The sequence below is a fragment of the Bubalus bubalis genome, chromosome 17 (assembly GCF_019923935.1).
Source record: "Bubalus bubalis isolate 160015118507 breed Murrah chromosome 17, NDDB_SH_1, whole genome shotgun sequence".
Taxonomy (NCBI): domain Eukaryota; kingdom Metazoa; phylum Chordata; class Mammalia; order Artiodactyla; family Bovidae; genus Bubalus; species Bubalus bubalis.
The window spans coordinates 52,575,032-52,597,905 of record NC_059173.1 but is presented as its reverse complement, the minus strand read 5'-3'; the positions used below and the strand labels follow the sequence as shown (position 1 = coordinate 52,597,905).

General features: G+C 39.1%; 1 long non-coding RNA gene across 3 annotated transcripts in view; it reads left to right on the top strand.

The window, feature by feature from the left end:
- Positions 1-21,977, top strand: part of LOC123329979 — a 251,054-nt gene extending 229,077 nt beyond the window's left edge. For all 3 annotated transcript variants that reach the window (XR_006545630.1, XR_006545631.2, XR_006545629.1), the window contains 2 exons: positions 16,116-16,263; positions 20,428-21,977. This is a non-coding gene — a long non-coding RNA (uncharacterized LOC123329979). The remainder of the gene's footprint in view (positions 1-16,115; positions 16,264-20,427) is intronic.
- Positions 21,978-22,874: the final 897 nt, after the last annotated feature.

Sequence of the window (22,874 nt, the reverse complement as noted above, 5' to 3'; positions counted from 1 at the left end):
TTTTTTGATTGGGTTGTTTGTTTTTCTGACATAAAGCTGCTCATATACTTTGGAGATTAATCTCCTGTCCGTCGCTTCAGTTGCAAACATTCTTTCCCTTTCTGTGGGTTGTCTTTTCATTTTGTGTATGGTTTCCTTTGCTGTGTGGAAGCTTTCAATCAGATCCCATTTGTTTATTTTTCTTTTTATTTTCTTTAGGAGGTGGGTCAAAAAAGATGTTTTTCTCATTTATGTCAGAGATTGTTATGCTTATAGTTTCCTCTTAAGAATTTTATAGTGTCCAGGCTTACATTTAGATTTTTGATTTATTTCGACTTTATTTTTGCATATGGTGTCCTAATTTCTTTTTTTTTTTACCTGTAGCTGTTCAGTTTTCCCAGAACTACTTATTGAAGAGACTGTCTTTTCTTCATTGTATAGTCCTTTCTCGTTTGTTGTAGATTAGTTGACCATAGGTGCATGGGTTTATTTTTGGACTTTCTATCCTATTCCGTTGATCTTTTCTGGTTTTGTGCTAGTACTACACTGTATTTGTAGTGTGTATTTAGGGGTATTATAGTATCATGTTATGATCTGAAGTCAAGTAGTTCCCCAGCTCCATTTCATCAGTCACTTAGAGTTTTCAGAGTAGAGGTTTTTTGCCTCCTGGGGTAGGTTTGTTTCTAGGTATATTACTCTTATTGATGTGATGTTAAATGGGATTGTTCCCTGGATTTGTCTTTTTGATATTTCATTGTTAGTGTACAGGAATGCAAGAGATTTCTGTTTATTAATTTTGTATCCTGCAACTTTACTAGAGTTCATCAATGAGTTTACTATTTTCTGGTGGCATCTTTAGGGTTTTCTATGTATAGCATCATGTCACGGCAAACAGTGACAGGTTTACTTCTTCCTTTCCAATTTGAATTCCTTTTATTTTGTTTTTCCTCTTTGACTGCCATGGCTAGGATTTCCAGAATTACACTGAATACAAGAGGTGACAGTGGACATCTTTGCCTTTTCCCGAGCTTAGAGGAAATGCTTTCAGCTTTTCACCATTGAGAATGGCGTTAGCTGTGGGTTTGTCATACAGCCCTTAGGCAGCTTCCCTTTATGCCTACTTTATTTATAGAGAGCTTTTATCATAAATGGGTGTAGAATTTTGTCAAAAGCATTTTCTGCATCTAGTGAGATGATCACATAGTTTTTATTCTTTTTATTCTTCAGTTTGTTGATGTGGTGTATCACACTGATTGATTTGCAGATACTGAAGAATCTTTGTATCACTGGGATAAATCCCATTGTATCATAGTGTTCCTTTTAATGTGTTGTTGGACTTGATTTGTTAGTATTTCACTGAGGAATTTTGAATTTATATTCATCAGTGATACTGGCCTGTAACTTACTTTTTTTTTTGGTCTAGTTTTGGTATCAGGATGATGGTGGCCTCGTAGAATGAACTTGGGAGTGTTCCTTCCACAGTTTTTTGGAATAGTGTCATAAGGATAGGTGATAATTCTTCTCTAAATGTTTGATAATATTTGCCTGTGAAGCCCTCTGGTCCTGAACTTTTGTTTGTGTGTTTGTTCCTATTTTCTATTTCATCCTGCTTCAGTCTTAGAAGGCTGTACCTTTCTAAAATATTTATTCTTTTCTTCTAGGTTCTGCATTTTATTGGCATGCAGTTCCTTGCAGTGATCCCTGATGAGCCATTGTATTTCTGTCGTGTCCAATGTAACTTCTTTTACATTTCTAACTTTATTGATTTGAACACTCTCCTTTTTTCTTTTTCTTTAATTGGAGGACAATTGCTTTACAATATTGTGTTGTTTTCTGCCATACATCAACATGAATCAGCCATAGGCGTACATGTCTCTTCCCTCTTGAACCTTCCTCCCACTCTATCCCAGCCTTCTAGGTTGTCACAGAACACCCGGTTTCGGCTCCCTGAGTCATACTGCAAATTCCCACTGGCAATCTACTTTACACGTGGTAATATGTATGTTTAAGTGCTACTCTCTCAATCTGCCCAATCCTCTCCTTCCCCAGCTGTGTCCACAAGTCTGTTTTCTATGTCTCAACTGCTGCCCTGCAAATAGGTTTCTCAGTTCAGTTCAGTCGCTCAGTCGTGTCCGACTCTTTGAGACCCCATGAATCGCAGCACGCCAGGCCTCCCTGCCCATCACCAACTCCCGGAGTTCACTCAGACTCACGTCCGTCGAGTCAGTGATGCCATCCTGCCATCTCATCCTCTGTCATTCCCTTCTCCTCCTGCCCCCAATCCCTCCCAGCATCAGAGTCTTTTCCAGTGAGTCAACTCTTCGCATGAGGTGGCCAAAGTACTGGAGTTTCAGCTTTAGCATCATTCCTTCCAAAGAAATCCCAGGGCTGATCTCCTTCAGAATGGACTGGTTGGATCTCCTTGCAGCCCAAGGGACCCTCAAGAGTCTTCTCCAACACCACAGTGCAAAAGCATCAATTCTTTTGTGCTCAGCCTTCTTCACAGTCCAACCCTCACATCCATACATGACCACTGGAAAAACCATAGTTTTGACTAGACGGACCTTTGTTGGCAAAGTAATGTCTCTGCTTTTGAATATGCTATCCAGGTTGGTCATAACTTTCCTTCCAAGGAGTAAGCGTCTTTTAATTTCATGGCTGCAATCACCATCTGCAGTGATTTTGGAGCCCCCAAAAATAAAGTCTGACACTGTTTCCACTGTTTCCCCATCTATTTCCCATGAAGTGATGGGACCGGATGCCATGATCTTCGTTTTCTGAATGTTGAGCTTTAAGCCAACATTTTCACTCTCCTCTTTCACTTTCATCAAGAGGCTTTTGAGTTCCTCTTCACTTTCTGCCATAAGGGTGGTGTCATCTGCATATCTGAGGTTATTGCTATTTCTCCCGGCAATCTTGATTCCAGCTTGTGTTTCTTCCAGTCCAGCATTTCTCATGATGTACTTTGCATATAAGTTAAATAAGCAGGGTGACAATATACAGCCTTGACGTACTCCTTTTCCTATTTGGAACCAGTCTGTTGTTCCATGTCCAGTTCTAACTGTTGCTTCCTGACCTGCATACAAATTTCTCAAGAGGCAGATCAGGTGGTCTGATATTCCCATCTCTTTCAGAATTTTCCACAGTTGATTGTGATCCACACAGTCAAAGGCTTTGGCATAGTCAATAAAGCAGAAATAGATGTTTTTCTGGAAGCGGATGTTGGCAATTTGATCTCTGGTTCCTCTGCCTTTTCTAAAACCACCTTGAACATCAGGAAGTTCACGGTTCACACATTGCTGAAGCCTGGCTTGGAGAATTTTGAGCATTACTTTATTAGCATGTGAGATGAAGGCAATTGTGCGGTAGTTTGAGCATTCTTTGGCATTGCCTTTCTTTGGGATTGGAATGAAAACTGACCTTTTCCAGTCCTGTGGCCACTGCTGAGGTTTCTCAATTTGCTGGCATATTGAGTGCAGCACTTTCACAGCATCATCTTTCAGGATTTAAACACTTCATATTTGTTTTGCTCTTCCTGACTTACTTCACTCTGTATAATAAGCTCCAGGTTCATCTAGCTCATAAGACAGACTCAGTTGTTCCTTTTTATAGCTGAGTAATATTCCATTGTATATATGTACCAGAACTTCTTTATCCATTCTTCTTCCGATGGACATCTAGGTTTCTAGGTTGCTTCCATATCCTAGCTATTATAAATAGTGTTGTGATGAACACTGGGGTACATGTGTCTTTTCCAGTTGTGGTTTTCTCAGGGTATATGCCCAGGAGTGGGATTGCTGAGTCATATGGTAGTTTTATTCCTAGTTTTTTAAGGGATCTCCATACTGTTCTCCATAGTGGCTGTATCAATTTAGATTCCACCAACATTGCAAGAGGGTTTCCTTTTCCCCACACCCTCTCCAGCATTTATTGTCTGTGATTTTTTTTGATGATAGCCATTCTGACTGGTGTGAGGTGATACCTCATTGTAGTTTTGATTGGCATGTCTCTAATAATAAGTGTATTGAGAATCTTTTCATGTGTTTATTAGCCATCTGTATATCTTTGGAGAAATGTCTGTTTAAGTTTTCTGACCACTTTGATTGGGTTGTTTGTTTTTCTGGTATTCAGCTGCGTGAGCTGCTTGTATATTTTGGAGATTAATCCTTTATCAGTTGTTTCATTTGCTATTATTTTCTCCCATTCTGAGAACTGTGTTTTTACCTTGTTTATAGTTTCCTTTACTGTGCAAAAGCTTTATCCTTTCTTCTTTTTTTCTCCTCTCTTTGTAAGTGTGTGGGTCTCTTTGGGTGTTCTTGGCTGTTGAGTGTTGTTTCACCATTAGTCTTGGGGTTTTGTTTTCTGTGCTATGTGTCATGTGAAGTCTTGGTGCTACAGTAATGGGTCAGGCTTCTCAACCTTTAATGGGTCGAGATTTGAATCCAGAACTTTGGATCAGCAGAGAGCTCCCAAACGCATGTAACATTAATTGGTGAGAGCTCTCCCAAAGGCCTCTATCTCAACAGTAAGAGTAAGCTCCACCCAAAGGCCAGCAAGCTCCAGTGCAGGATGCCTCATGCCAGACCTTTAGCAAAACAGGAATACAACTTGTCCATTAGCAGAAAGGCTGCTCAAAGTCATACCAAGCCCATAGACACCCCAAAATGCACTACGAGACATGGCATTCCCCTTCAGAGAGATAAGATCCAGCACCATCCACAACATAGGCATACATGCCCCCAACCAGGAAACCTTCACAAGGCACTGACCCAACGCCACCCATGGAGGGCAGACTCTGTACAATTAAAAAGAACTATAACCTTCCAGCCTTAAGAAAGGAGACCACAAACACTGTAAACTAAACACAATGAAAAGACAGAGAAACATTGCAGCAGATGAAGGAGCATGGTAAAATCCTTATATTTTCTTGAGTCTGGCTAAAGGTTTATCAATGTTTAAATTCTCAAAGAACCAGGTTTTAGTTTCATTGATCTTTGCTATTATTTTCTTCATCTTCATTTCATCTAGTTCTGCTTTGTTCTTTACAATTTCTTTCCTCATATTAACTTTGGGTTTTGTTCTTTCTCTAGTTGCTTTAGGTGTAAGATTAGGTTGTTTGAAATTATTCGTGTTTATTGAGGTAACATTGTATTGTTATAAACATCCCTCTTAGGTCTTGGACTATTGTGTTTCTGTTGTCATTTGTCTCTTGAGTATTTTTTTGAATGTCTTCAGTAATCCATTGTTTAGTATATATGTACTTGTTTTTTTAGGTTTTTTCCCCCCGTAATTGATTTCTAATCCTATAGGATTGTCAGAAAAGATGCTTGATACGATTTCAGTTTTCTGAAATTTACTGAGGCTTGATTTGTGGCCCAAGATGTGATCTATCCTTGAGAATGTTCTGCGTGTATTTGAGAAGAAAGTGTATTTGACTGCTTTCAGTTGGAACATTCTATAAATATCAGTTAAGTCCACCTTGTCTAGTGTGTCATTTAAGGCCTATGTTTCCTTATTAATTTTCTATCTGGAGGATCTATCCATTGATGTAAGTGTGGTGTTAAAGAAGCCCACTATTAGGGTACTTTTACTTCCACTCAAGGAATTCCCTTTATCATTTCTTATATGTCAGAATTTGTGGCAATGACTTACCTCAGCCTTTGTTTGATTTCTGAAGGATGGCTTTGTAAGATCTAGATTTCTTGTTTGGTGATTTTTTTTCTTTATTTCAACATTTTAATAAATTACTCCATTTTTTTCCTGGCCTGAAAAATTGCTGCTGAAAAACCTGCCTAGGCTTACGGAGGTTCCATTTGTTTTCAACGAATCATCCATTGATTTATTCATAAATACTTATTGAATATCTGCTGAATATCCTACAGATTGCCAGGTGCTGGTGAATCAAAACAAATAAGGCTCCATTTTCTTGGAAATTTCAAGTGAGGAATATCATTACTGATAACAATCATACAAATATGGGCATAAATACAAACTAAATCATGTACTATAATTTTAAAAAAAGCTTCTAGAGAAGTTCCTAATTGTTAGTGATGAGCAAGAATGTAAGTGACTTACATATTTTCAATAAAATTTATACAATAGAAAGACATTTAAAACCTTTCAATGATTTTAAAAAGTTTGGTCACACTCAGAGTAAAACTATGTCTAAACTTATGAGTCTCATTGAAACACTATCAAAACAGTAATTTAAAAATTGAACAGTCTGCTTTGACTTTATTTTTTAAGTTTGAGATAATTTATATACCATAAAATATATCTTTTTAAAGTATACAGTGCAGATGTATATTTACACAATGGAATATTACTCAGCCATATAAAGAGTGAAATAATGCTGTTTGCAGCAACATGGATAACCTATGGATCATCATACTAAGAGAAGTAAGCCAGACAAATACCATGCCGCTTATATGTGGAATCCAGAAAAGGGACAAATGAACTTACATACAAAACAGAAATAGAATCACAGTTATAGAAAACAAACTGTGGTTACCAAAAAAGAAATGGGGGGGTTCCCTTTTATTTAAATCTCTTTTCCTTAGCTGCTTTCAAAACTTTTTAACTTTTGACAATTTAATTTTAATGTTATGTAGGTGTAGCCCCATTGTGGGAACTTTTGAACATTATGGACCTGTATGTCCATTTCTCTCCCCAGTTTTGGGAAGTTGTCAGCCATTATTACTTTAAACACACTATCTGTGTCTCTTTCTCTTTTCCTTCTGAAATTCCCATAATGTATACACATTTTTTCTTTTGGTTGTGTCCAAGAAGTTTCATAGGATTTCATTTTTTCATTCTTTTTTTTCTTTTGGCTCCTCCTACTGGATAATTTCATATATCCTGTGTTGTTGGTCACACTGATTCTTCCGCACAGTTCAGTCTGCTCTTGAAGCCATTGCATTCTTCATTTCAGTCAATGCATTTTGTATTTGTATTGTTTTCATAATTTCATTAAGTTGTCTGTATTTTTTGATAACTCACTAAAGTTTAAGTGGACTATTCTGAACTATTTGTCTGACACTTCATATATCGCTACTTCTTCAGGGTCAGTTATTGGAGCTTTATTAGTTTTTTGGTGGTGACATGTTTACCCCATTTTTCATGGTCCTTGGTATCTGTCAATGTGCTATCATCTTCCAGACTTTACACTTCCACTGTGGCCGAGATAGTTGTTTTTTTTTTTTTAACCAGTCAGCTCATTTTGTCTTTCTAGATGTGTCCACAGTTAAATCCCTTGGACAGGTTGGGCCCGATATCATGGACTATCTTGGGGTGAGGCAACTGTCTGAGCTCTGAGGTCAGAGTAGGGTGGCTGCTAGGTGAGGTGATTTGGATAGGACTGCTGGCTCGCTTCCCTGTTCAAGCGAGACTGAAGTATGGTTTCTGCAGTCACCTGGGTTCTCTGATGAGACTTACATAGACAATCAGAACTAGGTTCTATGTTTAATAGTAGTTAGTGCTATGAGTTAGCTTATCTGCCCTGGAAGGAGAGCAGAACTGTCCCTAGGATCTGCATAGCTTCTTGTTTGAGGACCCAAATCAGGTAAAGCTATGCACTGAATTCCCTGACCAGAGAAACCACCAGTTTTGCTCTGCAGATGGGGAAAGCCACAGGTTGTGCTAGTCTGTTCAATTTATCCTTTAAGCAGGTCTGCTTGGTGGACTAAGCAGCTTCCCATTGCTCTGGTTAGAACATCTGGTTGGGTAGCTTGAAGCTCGATTTAGCAATGAACATGGCTATGAATTTGTTTTCTTGCTAGGGCAGTATGGGGGGAGCTGGATCCAAATCAGTAAGGCTCTTTGTGCTCCTGACTGAATTTGACCTGCACCCCAGGTTCCCTGGCCAAATGGGGCCACTGGCTTTGCTCTGTGAATAATTAGCTCTGCCTGCTGGACTCTTCACTTGAACATTCATGGGCTATATGGCTTTCTAGGTGTTCTGGCAATGTTTTCTGGTCAGGTGAGGCTGGGAGCTGTACTCAGCAATGCAAAGGGTGCTATCTATGAATTAGCTCCCCTGCCTGGGCACGGACAGACTAGCTCCAGAGGCTTTTGGTTTAAGGACCTGAATCAGGCTGACCCGCACTGTGCCAAGTTCCCGAGTCAGACTGTACCACCATCTTGGCTCTTCAGATAGCAAAATCTTCTCAGGATTACTCCTTGAGCATTGCAGTAGGAACTTGATTTGCCAAGGTCTAAGTGTTGATTGTTGGAAGCCCTTTCCTCCTTCTCTGTCACAGTTAGATTCCCAGCAGTCAAGCCCTTCAGATCCCCCTATAACCCCCATTGGAGGACAGTACTACAGTAGGGCCTCCCCAGAAGTGACCCACAATCATGGGGGAGGTGGATGTTTACCCTGGCTGCTCTTTCCCTTCTGGAGGAACCATAGACTCAGGGACAGCCATTCAGTGTGACTCTCTGCTAGCCTGAGGGAGGGGCAGTATGGTCAGCACACAGCTGCTTCTCTTACCTCCTCATGAAACATGTCTCGGTCTTGGTGGTGCGGGGGGTGCTTCATCCTCACACCTGTGTACTACAATTTTCTCATTAATGTTTTGTCTATGGAAGTTGTTAGCTGTTGTGGGGAAGCAAAGTCAGGAATGACTTATGTCACAGTCTTGATGGTATCACACTCTAGAAGCATTTCTTTACACATTCTTTTGGGAACCCAGGCTGATGGAGGTTCTACCATCTCCAGCAGAGATTTCCAATGTCACCTTGGGACTTAACATTATTCAGCTTGATTTTGAGGGAGAATCAGAATTATAGAATCTTATAAGAGGTTTTTGTGGCCAGGCCTAGAATTTTAAGAACTTAACAGTATGAAAAGGCAAAATGATAGGATACTGAAAAAGGAACTCCCCAGGTCAGTAGGTGCTCAGAATGCTACTGGAGATCAGTGGAGAAATAACTCCAGAAAGAAAGAAGGGATGGAGCCAAAGCAAAAAGAATACCCAGCTGTGGATGTGACTGGTGATAGAAGCAAGGTCTGATGCTGTAAAGAGTAATATTGCATAGGAACCTGGAATGTCAGGTTCATGAATCAAGGCAAATTGGAAGTGGTCAAACAAGAGATGGCAAGAGTGAATGTCAAAATTCTAGGAATCAGCGAACTGAAATGGACTGGATGGGTGAATTTAACTCAGATGACCATTATATCTACTACTGTGGGCAGGAATCCCTCAGAAGAAATGGAGTAGCCATCATGGTCAACAAAAGAGTCTGAAATGCAGTACTTGGATGCAATCTCAAAAACAACAGAATGATCTCAGTTCATTTCCAAGGCAAACCATTCAATAGCACAGTAATGCAAGTCTATGCCCCAACCAGTAACGCTGAAGAAGCTGAAGTTGAATGGTTCTATGAAGCCCCATAAGACCTTTTAGAACTAACACCCAAAAAAGATGTCCTTTTCATTATAGGGGACTGGAATGCAAAAGTAGGAAGTCAAGAAACACCTGGAGTAACAGGCAAATTTGGCCTTGGAATATGGAATGAAGCAGGGCAAAGACTAATAGAATTTTGCCAAGAAAATGCACTGGTCATAACAAACACCCACTTCCAACAACATAAGAAAAGACTCTATACATGGACGTCACCAGATGGTCAACACCGAAATCAAATTGATTATATTCTTTGCAGCCAAAGATGGAGAAGCTCTATATAGTCAGCAAAAACAAGACCAGGAGCTGACTGTGGCTCAGACCATGAACTCCTTATTGCCAAATTCAGACTTAAATTGAAGAAAGTAGGGAAAACCACTAGACCATCCAGGAAAACCTAAATCAAATCCCTTATGATTATACAGTGGAAGTGAGAAATAGATTTAAGGGCCTAGATCTGATAGATAAGAGTGCCTGATGAACTATGGATGGAGGTTCGTGACATTGTACAGGAGACAGGGATCAAGACCATCCCCATGGAAAAGAAATGCAAAGAAGAAAAATGGCTGTCTGGGGAGGCCTTACAAATAGCTGTGAAAAGAAGAGAGGCAAAAAGCAAAGGAGAAAAGGAAAGATATAGGCATCTGAATGCAGAGTTCCAAAGAATAAAGAAGAGATAAGAAAGCCTTCTTCAGCGATCAATGCAAAGAAATAGAGGAAAACAACAGAATGGGAAAGACTAGGGATCTCTTCAAGAAAATCAGAGATACCAAAGGAACATTTCATGCAAAGATGGGCTCAATAAAGGACAGAAATGGTATGAACCTAACAGAAGCAGAAGATATTAAGAAGAGATGGCAAGAATACACAGAAGAACTGTACAAAAAAGATCTTCACGACCCAGATAATCACGATGGTGTGATCACTGACCTAGAGCCTGACATCCTGGAATGTGAAGTCAAGTGGGCCTTAGAAAGCATCACTACGAACAAAGCTAGTGGAGGTGATGGAATTCCAGTTGAGCTATTTCAAATCCTGAAAGATGGTGCTGTGAAAGTGTGAGACACTCAATATGCCAGCAAATTTGGAAAACTCAGCAGTGGCCACAGGACTGGAAAAGGTCAGTTTTCATTCCATTCCAAAGAGAGGCAATGCCAAAGAATGCTCAAACTACTGCACAATTGCACTCATCTCACACACTAGTAAAGTAATGCTCAAAATTCTCCAAGCCAGGCTTCAGCAATACGTGAACCGTGAACTTCCAGATGTTCAAGCTGGTTTTAGAAAAGGCAGAGGAACCAGAGATCAAATTGCCAACATCCTCTGGATCATCAAAAAGCAAGAGAGTTCCAGAAAAACATCTATTTCTGCTTTATTGACTATGCCAAAGCCTTTGACTGTGTGGATCACAATAAACTGTGGAAAATTCTGAAAGAGATGGGAATACCAGACCACCTAACCTGCCTCTTGAGAAATGTGTATGCAGGTCAGGAAGCAACAGTTAGAACTGGACATGGAACAACAGACTGGTTCCAAACAGGAAAAGGAGTACATCAAGGCTGTATATTGTCACCCTGCTTATTTAACTTCTGTGCAGAGTACATCATGAGAAATGCTGGACTGGAAGAAGCACAAGCTGGATCAAGATTGCCGGGAGAAATATCAATAACCTCAGATATGCAGATGACACCACCCTCATGGCAGAAAGTGAAGAGGAACTAAAAAGCCTCTTGATGAAAGTGAAAGCGGAGAGTGAAAAAGTTGGCTTAAAGCTCAACATTCAGAAAACGAAGATCATGGCATCTGGTCCCATCACTTCATGGGAACTAGATGGGGAAACAGTGGAAACAGTGTCAGACTTTATTTTTTGGGGCTCCAAAATCACTGCAGATGGTGATTGAAGCTATGAAATTAAAAGACGCTTACTCCTTGGAAGGAAAGTTATGACCAACCTAGACAGCATATTCAAAAGCAGAGACATTACTTTGCCAACAAAAATTTGTCTAGTCAAGGCTATGGTTTTTCCAGTGGTCATGTATGGATGTGAGAGTTGGACTGTGAAGAAGGCTGAGTGCCGAAGAATTGATGCTTTTGAACTGTGGTGTTGGAGAAGACTCTTGAGAGTCCCTTGGACTGCAAGGAGATCCAACCAGTCCATTCTGAAGGAGATCAGCCCTGGGATTTCTTTGGAAGGAATGATGCGAAAGCTGAAACTCCAGTGCTTTGGCCACCTCATGCGAAGAGTTGACTCACTGGAAAAGACTCTGATGCTGAGAGGAATTGGGGGCAGGAGGAGAAGGGAATGACAGAGGATGAGATGGCTGGATGGCATCACTGACTCGATGGACGTGAGTCTGGGTCAACGCCGGGAGTTGGTGATGGATAGGGAGGCCTGGCGTGCTGCGATTCATGGGGTTGCAAAGAGTCGGAACGACTGAGTGACTGAACTGAACTGAGGCCCACATTCCATTGGTAAGAACTCAGTCACATGGACAGAAGATATTTAGGAAGACTGGAAAATACACTGTCTACTCAGACAGATGCTATCAGCATGAATTGTACACAACAATTTGGAAAAAAAAATTGGGGGCAGATAATATCCATCTTTGCCACAGGAGATAGATATAAAAATATATAAGCCCTATTCATGTTGTTTAGTATGTAGGTAAAGAAATTTTCTACTTACTAAACTAGAGCTAGCCAATGACTATATTAGAAAGTCCACTTATGTAGCTTGTTCATATATATTATACCCTGTCTGAAGAAAAGATTCTTTACCTGAAGTGAATGATTTGAGTATTTATCTAGAAGCTAGAAAAAGGGTGGCAATGAAGAAAATTGTAGTATCTTCAGTAATTCTAGTAAAGAACTTTTAATAGACCAGTCAAGTATCTTATCCTCTTGAGATGTATATCTTTATAGGAAAATAGGTGCATCAAACTTGTATGATGGTAACAGTGTCCATCAAGATTACCCAGTAAGCCTTACCCTGATTGTGTGATTGCATATTTAACATAAAACCATCTAATAATCATGATTTCACACACAGTTTAAAAGATATCGGCTAACAAGTATTTTCTTTTGCCTGGCTGTTTTATTTCTTGCTGTAAAACAATTAGCATTTTAATACATTAATCTATTATGAGGTAAATTAGCATAGGCTTTAGGGTTTTATAGCACTAATTTTCTCATCCAGTTAGGATAGTGAGGTAGATGAGAGATTAAATATGACTTTGTAAAATGGATAGTTAATATTGCAAAATGTGGCATATATCCAGAGTCAAGTGGGATACTGTATTTTGAAGACTTACACAGGTTTACCCTTCCAATCAGGCTTCCCTGGTGGCTCAGATGGTAAAGAATCTGCCTGCAGTGTGAGAGAACTGGGTTCACTCCCTGGGTTGGGAAGATTCCCTGGAGGAGGGCATGGCAACCCAAACCAGTATTTTTGCCTGAAGAATCCCATGGACAGAGGAGCCTGGCGGGCTATAGTCTATGGGGTCACAAAGAGTCAGACACAACTGAGCAACTAAGCACAGTACAGCACCCTTCCATTCAAACCAACTATGGTAGGATGCAGACCACCCTCTGTTGAGCTTCCACTGTATAGTTTATGGAACAAAGCAGCAAAGGATAGCATTGGACACATGCTGGTAGCTCAGTCTCAAAGAAAGTAGGAAAGTAAGGTGGCACCAAGCATAGTCAGCCCCACAAATGAGCACGTCAGAGACTTCATCTTTTTGCCATGAAATAGAGAGGAATCTAATGGTAGAAAAACTACCATGAGAAACTAGTTTGATTGGGGGCAGGTGAAGAAAGCAGCACCATTAACATATTATAGATATGAGTTAGTGTCCTAGAGCTAACCAATGACTGTATGTAAATTTCTTTATTTGTAGGTCTGAAAACCAAGGTTTATGCTATAGAAAACAGTGAGTGTATTCTAAGTGCTCAGGCATCATTTTCAAAGCCTATTTTTGTCTTATTGCTCCTTACCTTCAGCAGTTTCTAATAATTTTGGTGTCTTATATATTGATAATTAAGGGCTTCCCTGGTGGTTCATATGGTAAAGAATCTGCCTGCAATGCAGGAGACCCGTGTTTGATCCCTGGATTGGGAAGATCCCATGGAGAAGGGAATGGCTACCCATTTCAATATTCTCATCTGGAGAATCCCATGGACAGAGGAGCTTGCTGGGCTACAGCCCATGGGGTCACAGAGTAGGACATGACTGACTAACACACATATTTATAATATTCGATAACTCAGTGTTCTCATTTTGTCCAACCACATTTATATGTTAAGATAGTCTTACCATATAAATAAGATGCTCATTTTTTATATCAGAGCATTTGTGTATTTCCACAAGTTTAAATTGTACATCTGAATGAAAATAGGAAACAACTAAAAACATGTAAGATATTGTTTTATTGAGTGATTCCAAAGTGATATTGCCAATAAGAGATTTTTTTAAGATAGGAAGAAAAAAATCAGTATCATGACATGCTGAAAGAGAGCACAGATTTTTAAAGATCTATGACTGAGGGTTTACAAATGAAAGGCAGATGTACTCATGTAAAAGTTGAAGAAAATGATCTGATATGCCAGGGAAGCAAAACACTATTTCAGCAATGCCAAAAAATTAGGCATTGATTAATGGACAGAGATACTGAGGAAATATTTTTATACCTTTTGCTTCTAAAAGATACCAGAAAACCTTTCAGAAAGGAATAAAGTAAATTTGACATTGTGAAAATGGTATTTAGAAGGTGTATATTTAAACGTGCTCTCCTTTTCTTATGGAAGACTAATATAATAGCAAATAGTTGCTAGTTCATTTAATTGCATAGTAAGAGGGTGTGAATATTGCTATGTCCAGAAATAATTTTTTCTTGCTTTAAACAATTTGGAGTTCTGTTTTTAAATTGGGGTATAGTTGCTTTACAATGTTGTGTTAATTTCTGCTGTACAATGAAGTGAATCAGCTACAGGTATACGTAGACCTCCACCCTCTTGGACCACCTTCCCACTCCCCTCCATCCCATCCGTGCATGCTAAGTCACTTCAGTCATGTCCGACTGTTTGTGATCCTGTGGACTGTAGCCTGCCAGGATCCTTTGTCCATTAGGTTTTCCAGGCAAGCATACGGGAGTGGATTGCCATTTCCTCTGCCAGGGGATCTTCCTGACCCAGGGATGGAACCTGTGTCTCTTGCATCTCCTGCACTGATAGGTGGATTCTTTACCACAATGCCACCTGGGAAACCCCCATCCCATCTATAAAGCACTGAGCTGATCTACCTGTGCTATACAGTAGGTCCTCTCCCCAATATTTTAAACACTTTTCATAATTTTGTATTATGACATGCATGTCACAACTGCATTTATTGCTGTGAAAGTGACACAGAGCTTTTCCCAGTGGTCAGGTAATTGATGCTTTATGTGAAGTGTCAATGCAAAGCAAGAAGTTTACTTATGGTTTCATGGAAATACCAATTAAACTGTGATTTATATATACAATCAAGTGAGTCAGATTAAATTTATAAAGTGAAATTCAGAAAAGATAAATTCGGTGGCCAAAATAAGAAAGAAAATTGTTGTTAAAACAGTAGCCTGTTGATACTACGTTTCTTCTGAAACCCAGTAAAACATTATAGGGAAAAGAAGGAAGGACAGTGTTGGTGCACCATCTCTATATTCTCACAGTGATGAACCATAATGGAAAATAGAATATGAGTAGCATCCAGTTTTACAGCAAGGAATGGAACTGACTAAGCAGAAATCAACACTAACCATCAAACAAATACCCAAGTGCTATAAGCTTCACTGAGAACTAACATCTTCTGCCTTGGTGACTGCTTGTCCTGAGGTTAGAATGCCAAAATCTGATTTCTCAGCAGTTTCTTCCTGAGGTTGTGATCCCAGATCAATATCCATCTACTCACTTTAACCATTGCTGAGCAAATAGCTGTACCACATATCAATAGAATTATCTGATTCACAGATGAAGTGAAGGCAAAAAAAAAAAAAAAAGAATATATGCACAGGTACTATAGAAAAGGGAGGAGTGGTAAACTTAATAATCAAAATTCAGATGATAACACGATTGAAAAAGTAATTCTGCCCCAATAACAGAAAACATTTCACACAAAATACATCTCCATAGCCTCACATAAACTAAAGAAAAAAAAATCTAGTATATAAAGGAAATTGCAGTAGTGATTAGAAAAGATAGGCACATTAGCAGATAAGGTATAAATCAGCAAAGCATAGAAAACAGAGAAATAAAACCACTACAGAAATGAAAACTACATTTGAACCAGAAAAGACAGAATAAATACTATTGAAAACAGAGATAGGAATAAGGACAAACACAAGGAGTGTGGAAAACAGGAAAACAGGTGAGTGGATTTCTAAACGAGGAGAATATTTTAAAAATTCAAAAGGAATGATAGATTTCCTGAAATAGAAGAATTGACTTTAGACCAAAAGTGCAAAATTTGTTCCAGGAAAAGTTGATATAAAATAATGACACACATATACTGATAACATTATTGAACTTGAAGGATTAAGAAAGAAACCTATAGTATTCAGACAGAAAAAAAAAATGGTTATCGTAAAGAAGCAGCACAAAATAACTGGATCCAGGATTCTTCTTAGCAAATTTTATGCAAGCCGACAGTTGACTGTTCCTAAATATTTTTATAATACTCATGTTTTTACTTGTTTGACATAGGAATGGAAGTTCTGGTTCAAGATGACAGTGTAGAAAGATCCTGAACTCACCTCCTTCCACAGACACACTGAATCCATGCTACATATGGAACAACATCCTTGGAAGAACATCAAGTGAATAAAGCAGCTGAGCAGCTCTCGCGTATCAGGTGAGTAAGAAGGAAAATGCTTTAAAGTGTCTAGGAGAGGCTGAGATGCAAACTCACCATCAGGAGAGGACACAAAACCCCACCTTCTCCCTAAGGAGCAAAAGGTTTGACTTCACATTGAGCACCCCAGCTTTTAAGACTTCTACCTGAAAGCACATAGAAACATCTAGTTTTGAAGGTTAACAAGGATTGCATCTATGAGAAGCAGAGGGCTAGAGTGAATAGAGAGAAGTTCCTTAAAGGGCTCTCAAACTCACCTGTCCCAAAGCCCAGCACAGAGGCAGCCAGCTGAAACGCTCCCAGACTTTCTGTGAAAGAGGTTATTTGCTTCTAGTGTTGAAATGAGGGGCAGGCCTCTAACTCACACACATTTAAGAACCTACTGAAAACTCTCTGTGGATAAAGTCTGGCAGACATCATTTTTACAGTCTTCCTGACTCCAATACTCCACAAAGAGCTCATAACCCTTATTGGTACCATGATTTTTGTGGCTGTGCCCAAGGGATACTCCTATGTCACCTGGCTCTTGTGGCCACAGGGGCTTATGTTCTCAAGCCCTACAAGCCTGCAACAACTATAAAACTCCTAGAAGAAAACATAGGCAGTAAGCTTTTTATGTGGGTCATATTGATAATTTTTTTGAATGACACCAAAAGTACAAATGTGAAATGCCGGGCTGGATGAAACACAAGCTGGAATCAAGACTGCAGGGAGAAATATATCAATAACCTCAGTTATGTAGCTGATACCACCCTTATGGCAGAAAATGAAGAGGAACTAAAGAGCCTCTGGATGAAAGTGAAAGAGGAGAGTGAAAAAGTTAGCTTAAAATTCAACATTCAGAAAACTAAGATCATGGCTCCCATCCCTTCATGGCAAATAGGTAGGGAAACAGTGGCAGACTTTATTTTGGGGGGCTTCAAAATCACTGCAAATGATGACTGCAGCCATGAAATTAAAAGACGCTTGCTCCTTGGAAGAAAAGCTATGACCAACCTAGACAGCATATTAAAAAGCAGAGACATTACTTTGCCAACAAAGGTCCATCTGGTCAAAGCTATGTTTTTCCAGTGGTCATGTATGGATGTAGGAGTTGGACTATAAAGAAAGCTGAGCACTGAAGAATTGATGCTTTTGAACTGTGGTGTTGGAGAAGACTCTTGAGAGTCCCTTGGACTGCAAGGAGATCCAACCAGTCCATCCTAAAGGAAATCAGTCCTGAATATTCACTGGAAGGACTGATACTGAAGTTGAAATTACAATACTTTAGCCACCTGATGCAAAGAACTGACTCACTGGGAAAGACCCTGATGCTGGGAAGGATTGAAGGCAGGAGAAGGGGATGACAGAGGATGAGGTGGTTGGATGGCATAACCAACTCAATGGACATGAGCTTGAGCAAGCTCCAAGAGTTGTGATGATCAGGGAAACCTGGCATGCTGCAGTCCATGGGATCGCAAAGAGTCGGACACGACTGAGTAACTGAACTGAAAAGTACAAATAAACAAGTGAGACTACAGCAAAGGATACCATCAATTCAATGAAAAGATCTACTGAATGATGAAAACTATTAGCAAAACATATATAAAATTCATATAATTCAATAACAGACCATCCATTAAAAATAGGCAGAGCATCTAAACAGACATTTTTCCAAAGACATACAGATGGCCAACAGGTACATGAAAAGATGTTCAACATCACTAACCATCAGGGAAGTAAGATTATTTTTGTTACTTCATTTTGGAAGTAACAAGTGTTGGCAAGAACATGAGAAAAAAGGAACGCTTGTGCTTTTTTGTGGGATGTAAACTGGTTCAGCCACTATGGAAAACTATATGAGCTTCCTCAAAAAATTAAATGTAGAACTACCATATAATTCAGCAGTTTCACCTCTGGGTGTTTATCCTAACAAAACAAAAAGCAACATCAAAATATATCTGTACTCCCAATTCACTAAAGTATAATTACCATAGGTAAGATAGAGAAGCATCCTGTTTCCATTGATGGATGAATGGGTAAAGAAAGCATATAGAGGTAGATATAGATACACATACACAGAACTGGATATTATTCAGTCTTAAAAAAGGAGAAAATCTTGTCATAACAACATGGATGGAGCCTAGGACGTTATGCTAACTGAAATAAGTCAGAGAGAGGCAAATACCATAAGGCTTATTTACACTAGAATCTAAAGAAAACCCCACTAAACACACAACCAAACCATGCTCATGGTTTGCAGAGAACAGACTGGTGCTTTCTAGCTGTAGGGTGGGTAAAGACGATCAGAAACTTCCAGTTATAAAATAAGTCACAGAGCCATAATGTACAGTATGGTGACTATGGTTAATAATATTGTGTTGCATATTTGAAAGTGCTAATAGTAAATAATGTGTACATCACAAGAAAAATGTTTAACTTCATAATATGATAAATATTACCTATACTTATTATGGTGATCATTTTGCATATGTAAATATTGATTTATTATGTTGTATACCTGAAACTAATGTGTTGTATTTCAATTATATCTCAGTTAAAAATAAGTAACAATTTTAAAAACCATGAACATAAAGTCTAAGGATTCTTGAGGCAAGAATACTGGAGTGGGTAGCCATTCCCTTTCTCCAGGGGATCTTCCCGACCCAGGAACTGAACCTGGGTCTCCCACATTGCAGTAAATTCTTTACCAGCTGAGCCACCAGGGAAGCCCAAGTATCAGTATATACACTTAACAACTAGAGACATGAATAAAACTCTCTTGATTAAGAAAAATTACTTGATATTCAATCAACTAAGAGATAAATTAGCACACACAAATTCAGAATGATGAACCATGATTTTAAAGATATTGGTTCTTTATATAAACATACAAGTAAATCTAGTACAACTTTGGGGATTCCTGATAGAGAGCTGACAGTGCAGTTTAAACCTTTGTATCGGGAGAATCTCTTAAAATATCCTTCTTTCCTCCTCAACATTCAGTGAGTTACAGAAGAGGCAAGAGTTCATTTATGCTGTGTAAGAGCCAATAATATCTTTTACTATACTTCAGTTCAGTTCAGTCACTCAGTCGTGTCCAACTCTTTGCGACCCCATGAATCACAGCACGCTAGGCCTCCCTGTCCATCCATCACCAGCTCCCAGAGTTCACCCAAATTCATGTGCATCGAGTCGGTGATGCCATTCAGCCATCTCATCCTCTGTCGTCCCCTTCTCCTCCTGCCCCCAATCCGTCCCAGCATCAGGGTCTTTTCCAATGAGTCAACTCTTTGCATGAGGTGGCCAAAGTACTTATTGACTATTTAAACAAATCTTTCTGTAATTCTTAAAGAATAAGAAACCTCTCCTTACATTCTTTGTTCATGTGTAACATTACCTGTGAAACGGAGATTTCTTACTTTTCTTAACACAATGCCTCTATGCAATCTATTTTAACTTCACTTACTTTAATCTACATCCATATATCCTAACCCATCATTTCTTTTTCCTGCATGTCACCAATAAGTTCTTCAAAGTTTCTAAAATTTCAGGAAATATATGTGAGACAGGTGCTAAACTGAATTCAGTTTAATCATATAGACAAAAAAATCTTTAGCAAACTAATTCACAATGGCTCTTTCTGTAGGTAAACCACAAGAAAGAAGAAAATAGCAGTTTTACAGCTCATTCATCCTGAAGTATTTATGGAGAATCTTAATTATTAGTGACAATTTGATGTCTGGCAAATTATGTAATCTGTGCCTTTTATTTGCTAAAAATTAAGTTGTGAAAATGCTATCAGTAAAATTTTTAAAAGGACATTAACTCACAGAATTATTATTATGATTAAATGATGCAATGAGATCTCCCTCAACTTAGGGATTTTTCAAATGCTCAGTAATTATTCAGTTTTCTTCTCTTAGAGAATTGGCCCACACAATGCATTGACATAAAGCAGCCCTACTCTCTACAAGGTGCAAAGCCAAGCAAACACCATAACACTCCCAAAACAAGATGTTTCCAGCCAGAAATCACTTTGGGGAATATAAAACTGTAGATCCTCTTTCCTTTCATGTCTAAGAAATGTAGCTTGGATAGGTCCACCTTCCACAGAGTGACTTTTTGCCCTTGGCTCCATCTTCCCTCTTGTCTAAATCCTACTTTCTGCCAATTCTATTTCAGGATTGACATGATTCCAGGTACTACCGCTGCCAATTCCACAACATCTTGCCTGCTTGCCATCACAGGATTGGAAGGACAGTTTTTAAGAGAGAGAAATCTTTAATGCCTGCTGGGGCAATAAGTCGGCTCCTGTGGTCACCTGGGCTTTTCACTTTCTCTGTGTTGGATCCGACTCTCCTTTTGTATTCCTCTGTCGTCTTGGTTTGGAACACAGAGCTTCTGAGATGAATACCATGAACCTTCTCAGATATTTTATTGCTGAGACTTTTTCCATTATATAAATGCTCACAGCCTGTCATTTATCAAACACTGAGGAAGCAAAAATTAATTACCAAGTATGACACTAATTATTAGGGCTGTTGCTCCTCTGTGCGTGGTATTTCTCAGGCAGGAATACTGGAGTGGGTTGCCATTTCCTCTTCCAGGGATCTTCCTGACCCAAGGATTAAACCTGCCTCTCTGGCATCTCCTCCTTGGCAAGCAGATTCTTTACCACTGCTCCACCTCTGAAGCCCAATTATTAGGGATCGAAGGATAAAGATGGTTTCTTAACCTATCTTCAAACTCATCAGATAATAAAATAATCCTCAGTAATCTTTTCTGATATCCTTGAGAGAACAGAGATCCAAGACCACAGATTCCTCATCTCTCCTAGCCCACTGCTGTACCAGAATTCTTAGCATAGGAGGTCAGGGGATGTTGTATGCAAAGAGCTTCAACAAAGTAAAACAGCAAGCAACATTTTTTTAAGAATGTAAAACAGCAGGAGAGTTTTACATATATTCATTCATTTCTTTGCAAAACAACCACAGAAGTGTGATACCATTACTATCTGTCTTACGAAATGGAAGCACAAGGAAATTAACCCAGGCTACAAAGTTAGTAAATTACAACTGTAGTTTGAACTAATAAAATACAATTTGTATTCTATCTCAAGTCAAGGAAAATTTAAACATAAAACATCTTCTCAGTCCTCTGGCCTCATCTCTCCCCTCTACTGGGCATTGTGTATTTGCGTTCTGCATTGACCAAACCGCCCCATCAGCAGAAATACCTGCTCAACTACAAAGAACATTCTCCAGGCATCAACAAGACAATTCCTTAGGAGATAATCTACCTTCTTAATCTTGAAAGCAGCAATCCCCAACATTTTTGGCATCAGGGACTGATTTTGTGGAAGACAATATTTTTTCCATGGACCAGGAGTGGGGGGTTTGTTTTGGGATGATTCAAGAACATTATATTTATTGTGTACTTTATTTCTAATCTCATGCCACTGCTGAGCTCATAGAAGGTACTGGTCCACAACCCAGAGATTGGGCACCTCTTTTGTAAGGGACCACAATGACCCATAACCCATTATTCATTTTGTACTTGCAGACCTGGATTGTACAAATTATCTACATGATTTAATGTACAGCTATCTGTCTCAAAACATGTATAACTGCGTTTTGAACCCCCATGAGTGGAACAGTTCTCAGAGCTTTTTGAGATGTTCCCAGGTTATAATCCTCAACTCGGCTTGAATAAAGTTTTATATTTCTTTCTTAGACAGACTGATTTTTTTCATCAAAAGAACTCAGCTCTCTAGTACTAGAAAAATCACACACACACACACACACACACACAAGATCATTAGTAATAAACAGATGTAGAGATCATTAGACTTTACTGCATTGCTACACCAATATTCTGAGATTCAAGTGCTGTACATTGTAATATAGCCATTCCAACTAAATATATATGGGCTTTGATTTCAATAAATCTTTATATAGCATAAATATTTCCTTGACGCAAATTAAAAGACAAATAGCACACAAAGACTGACACGCAGCATGCATACCCTATACTCTCACTGAATGATTTACCTAAGTTTATACATTTTGTTGTCTCAATTAGATTACTCTTTTATAGCCTTTCTACTGACACTTAGACTTTCTCCAATCAAATATCAGACCTTACAAAATAATTGAATTTCTTAAAATACTTGACGGTGCTGTCAGTTTAGGTACAATTTGTTAATCCTGTGAGTGTGAATTTTGTTCTAGTAACCAATATGACCAATGCAATGCCAAAGAATGCACAAACTACTGCACAACTGCACTCATCTCACACGCTAGCAAAGTAATGCTCAAAATTCTCCAAGCCAGGCTTCAACAGTACGTGCACCATGAACTTCCAGATGTTCAAGCTGGATTTTAAAAAACGCAGAGTAACCAGAGATCAAATGGCCAACATTTGTTGGATCATTGAAAAGGCAAGAGTTCCAGAAAAAATCTAATTCTGCTTTATTGACTATGCCAAGTCTTTGACTGTGTGGATTGCAACAAACTGTGGAAAATTCTGAAAAAGATGGGAATACCAGACCACCTGACCTGCCTCCTGAGAAAGCTGTATGTAGGTCAAGAAGCAACAGTTAGAAACTGGACAAGGAACAACAGACTGGT